Raw genomic sequence first — 5,813 nt, forward strand, 5'->3', positions numbered from 1 at the left:
TAATTATTGTGATATAATTATAATATAATTTAAAAGTAATAATATAAGTAATAATAAATTCTCTTTCATAATGCATGTCTTACAAATCTAAATTTACTTTTCTTTGTTTTAAGCTTAATAGCATTCACAACGATCATAATTTTCACGACTCTATAATTCAATCATATATACACATGCTAGATATTTCAACTCTCATGGATGGTTTTTTTTTCTTATTTTTCGAAATATTTTTTAATATGATTCTGACTTTTTTTATTAATATGCTTCTAATTTATATTATTTTTCTAAGTATTATATTCTTATCCTTCTTATTTACATTCATGCTTTACTACTATAATACTACCATGTTATTATATCGAGATCTAGCAGCGCCAAGTGTTTTTACATGAAACATTTTTCTATTTAAATTAAATTTTTTCATTTTATACGATTAATTCTTTAATTTTTCAGGTAACACTTAAATTGTGCAAAGTAACGCAATTTTGTGATAATGTTTTGTATAATGTTTTGAAGGAGAATTAAATAACTACTACTTTAGTTGGAAGAGGAAATGTCTTTGAATTAGGGATGTGCGATCTCCATTAATTGGATCGATTTTTTAATCGATTTAGAATCGCATTGATTGAAATCGATGTATTAAAGGATCGGAGCTGAATGAATCGATCTATTGAAGATCGATTCAATTAAAATTTTTTTGTGACATCTTACGAGAAATGTCAATGGAATAGATGTCGAATCGATGACAATTTGATGATTTCTTACTGGGATTGTAGAAATTCAACAAAAATAATTAAAACATGATTCTGATTTGCCTCCGAGTAAAATAATTTTAATTTAAAATAAAAATCTAGGTTTAATCTAACATCTGTAGTCGTGACATAAATCAATTATACTAACATAAAATCGGTAGAATATCGTATTATATATAAATTCAATTTGATGACAACTGTCAGTGTCAATTAGTATAAATTAGAATTTAACTAGCATTTATTTATACATTTTGTCAGTAGTAATTACTAGTTGTAACTACAGATATTATTGAACCCGATTAACGCCCGTTTCTACCAACGCAGTTTAAAGAGTTAATTCCTAGTGATATTTGATTAACCAAAATTTAGCAAAATATTGGTTTCTACCAACTTTTTTCTTTTGTTTAAATGTATATAAACTGAGTTTAAATTGAACGGCCAATTTTGGCCGTTTAGAGGTAGTTGAACTGTGGTTAAGAAATAATACTAGTGTCAAACATGGCATATAACCTCGTACTGTCATCTTCCGATGACGAGGATATTATTATCGAACAATTTAATAGAAGAAAAAGAAGATTTAAACAACGTATTAATTATTTTGAGGAATTGGACGATACCCACACAGCAAATGTATCAAAATATATTTTAGAGATATCTTAAAGATATATTTGGGATATGTGATATTTTTAGGATATCTGTATGATGTATTTCGGAAATTTTTGCTGTGTGGGTATAGAGTTTAAAATGTGATTTCGATAGAGTAAAGCATCAGTGTTAAAAGTTTTAGAAAATATTAGAGATGAATTAGAATTTGGGACTAACAAGTAAATGAACAAATTATAAAATAAATTTATAAATAAAAAATAATAAATAAAAATAAAAATAAAGATAATAACAATAATAAATAATAAATAAAAATTTATAAATAAATTTTTTTCTGAAATTATTTTACGAATATTTACAATTACAAATATAAATTTAAAATTTAAAATTAATACAAATAATTCTTTTTTAAGAAATAAAGCAGTATCTCCTATGGAGCGATTGATGAATTTCAAAATTCAGTAGAAGACATACTATTAAACTTTTGTTCTATTATTTTCCAATATTTATCCTTCTCTTTACAGGTTATCATATCAGATCTTTTATTTTCTATCACACACATCTTTATAATTAATTGTTAAATCTATTAAAATAATTTTCTCGGCCTCCGAAAATTCGCAGCACATTTACGTTGTTTATTACTCATTATGTCTTCTACGTTCATTTTTAATTTAATTTGTAACGTTATGTTCCTTACACGAGTATTCACATAACACGATGCTGCACGTTGCCGTACAATACTGTTAGAACCAATATTGGACCAATCAACGACTGAGATTAATAATTTCTTTAAGTTATGACTCATAGGTTATGGCCCGTATTCAGAACACGCTTACAACGATGTTAGCACGCTAACATACTATACTTTACGTCACGCATATTATAGAATTTCAGAGATAAAAGTGCGCTTTTATCGATAAAAGCGCGTTCTGAATACCGGCCTATAAGTTTAGCTAAACGTTTGCATTGTAACGTTGGTAGAAACCAATCAACGTCAAATCTAGGTTTAGTTTTAACGAAAATTTGGATAAACTGGAGATTAAGGCAAAAGTGGTAGAAACGGGCCTAAGGGTCTCTTTCACCAACACGGATTAACTTAATCGGCCAATTAGTCCATTGGAATTGCCCAATCGCATCTATCGTCAAACAAAATGACAAATGAGATTGGTCAATTCCGATGGACTAATCGACCGATTAAGTTAATCGGAGTTGGTCAAAGAGGCCCTAATAGTAACGTATAAATGTAGGCAGTGTAGGCAGTCGGCAGGGCTGCCAACGGCATAAAGAAACGGCATAAAGAACATCACCTGAGTGTATCCAGATATTATTTTATTCTTGTTTAACATTCAATGAACAACAGGAATGAAATGATATCAAAATATATCTTGAATTTCCGAATCCGCGGCCCCTACGTTTCGAAAAACGATCGATCTCTTATTAAATGAATCGATCTATTTTAAAATCGGATACTGGCGAATCGATTAAAAGATCGAGATCGCACATCCCTACTTTGAATGAATTATGATATAATAATTTTATTCAAGAGGAATTTAAATCATTTGGATTGTGTGGAATAGGAAGATTCTTCGATAAGTATACGTATACTTAGGTTTCATTGTATAAAAATTAAAGATAGTATTTGGATTAAGTAAAAAATTAAATTTTTTTATTTTATACGGTTAATTCTTTCATTTTTGTGGTAACACTTAAATTGTGCAAGGTAACGCAATTTTGTGATAATGTTTTGTATTAATTCATTGGATTGTGGAATAGGAAGATTCTTCAATAAGTATACGTATACTTAGGTTTCATTGTATAAAAATCTTGATATCAAATCTTTTATAGGAATGATACATATCATTAAAGTTAATATTATTTATTTAATTTGGTATTCAAATTACATGGAATTTAACTTGGCACCAATTTTGTTGATATCACATCTTTTATACGAATGATACATATCATGAGAGTTAAATAAATTAAGAAAAAAATTAAAGTTACTATTATTTTTTCTTTAGGAGGAATAAAATGGTAAAATTTAACTTGGCGCCAGTTGTTGATATCAAATCTTTTATACAAATGATACATATCATTAGTTCTACTAAACAGCAAACGTGATTAGTCATCAGTTTCATGGCCGATTAAGTAATTGGCGTTGGTAAAACTGGCCCAAATGGTGATTCTTTACGAGAAGCACACACGCTTAGCGCTTTTTTTACCTTTTTTTAAAAAGGGAAGTTTGTATACGATCATATATACAAAGGATATTATCATAAAATTTACCCACCGCCACCCCCATCGTTTTATAATTGTGATATAAAATATAATGTACTCAGCAAGTCGAGTTGCCTGTATGCCTATGGGCAGGAGCACGCATTACTGGCAATGCAGAATATGATTACATCGCAAGTATGGTGGGGAATGAGACAAGAGAATTCTGATATAATGTAAAATTTTATAAAATATGTATTTAATAATTAATGAATCCATCCAGAAAACGTCAAGAAGATTTTTCTTAAATGGAATTTACGAAAGGATGTTTGGAAAAAAATTTGCAACTTTCAAATTTACGTATGGTTTACATCTCTGTTTATCTGCAACGAACAATTTCCCAAGTCTGTCAGGTGCTATTGCATATTATACATATGTAATAAACACAAGTAATATTATATTTTATTCCTCCCGCAAATTATCTAATTATTATTATGTATTTTTTTACGATTTGGAACAAAATTTGGGACTTTGTCAAATTCACGTATGATTTACATTTCTGTTTAACTGCAACTTGTTAACTAAGTTAGGAAACAATAATGAAAAAATTTATAATTAATATTTAATAAAAGAAAATCGAACGGAAATAGAATTATACACTGGTATATTTGTTAACTAGGCTAGGAAATGATAATCACGAGCAATTTATTCGATAACGATCTCTATTTGTTTATATTTAAGACATAAATCATGAAGGTTAGAAAGAGAAACTAATTGTAAGATGCATTATTTTACAGTAATATGAACAGTTACACATACTGTTTCTTATACATTCATATAATAATTATACTACGTTTATAGTATTCTAAGGGGGACTGTTACCAACGCCGATTAATTCAATCAGCAGTCATCCTATTATAGACAGAAGTTGTCACAGTTAAGTAGGAACGCAGAAATGGAAGTATCCCAGCTAACACAAAGTTACATGTAACGTACCCGTTAGTTGTAATTTCCCACTCAACAATATAACTATAATATAACACGTGTGTTATATTGCAATTATATTGTTGAGTGGGAAATTACAACTAACGAGTACGTTACATGTAACTTTGTGTTTGCTGGGATATCACGAAGATAATAAGAACGATATACAGATTTACTATTTGCTCTACTGCTGATTGAGTTAATCATCCATAAAGTTAATCAGCGTTGGTAACAGTCGCTCTAAGTAGTCTCAAACTCAAATAATCTTGCTTTGTATTAATTGGCAGTTACACAAACTATTTCTATTTCTTATACATTCATGTTACTGTAAAAAAATTCTTCTTCATATTACTGTAAAATTACCGACGTATAATTTTTTCGTTTTCATTATCTAATCTCCTTTTGTTAAATATTGATTTATAAACAAATGGAGATCGTTATCGACTAAATTGCTTGTCATTATCATTTCCTAGCCTAGTTAATTAATATACCAGTGTATAATTCCATTTCCGTTCGATTTTCTTTTATTAAATATTAATTATAAATCTTTTCATTATTGTTTCGTACTTAGTTATGAACTTAGTTATCAAATTCGTTGCAGTTAAACAGAGATGTAAACCATACGTGAATTTGACAAAGTCCCAAATTTTGTTCCAAATCGTAAAAAAATACATAATAATAATTAGATAATTTGCGGGAAGAATAAAATATAATATTACTTGTGTTTATTACATATGTATAATATGCAATAGCTCCTGACAGACTTGGGAAATTGTTCGTTGCAGATAAACAGAGATGTAAACACACATACGTGAATTTAAAAGTTGCAAATTTTTTTCCAAACATCCTTTCATAAATTCCATTTAAGAAAAATCTTCTTGACGTTTTCTGGATGGATTCATTAATTATTAAATATATATTTTATAAAATTTTACATTATATCAGAATTCTCTTGTCTCATTCCCCACTACACTTGCGATCTAATCATATTCTGCATTATTTTATTTACAGTACAATCCTGTAAAGAAGAAAATTAACATTTGATAGAATAGAATACTTTTCGAGAAAACCAATAGTTGTCAACTTTAACGCTTAATATCTCGATTCACGAGGCAGAGCGACACTTTTTTCTGCCAGATTCTTTCGTTTCATGCAAAAACGCGTTGAATTAATCTGCTATACTCCAATCGCCCTAGACCGCCGACTGATGGCGTTGATCACGACACTCATTTCTCCGACGGCAAACGAAACCCTAGACACTCATTT

This window comes from Trachymyrmex cornetzi, unplaced genomic scaffold (genome assembly GCF_001594075.2).
Source record: "Trachymyrmex cornetzi isolate Tcor2-1 unplaced genomic scaffold, Tcor1.1 scaffold77, whole genome shotgun sequence".
Lineage (NCBI taxonomy): Eukaryota > Metazoa > Arthropoda > Insecta > Hymenoptera > Formicidae > Trachymyrmex > Trachymyrmex cornetzi.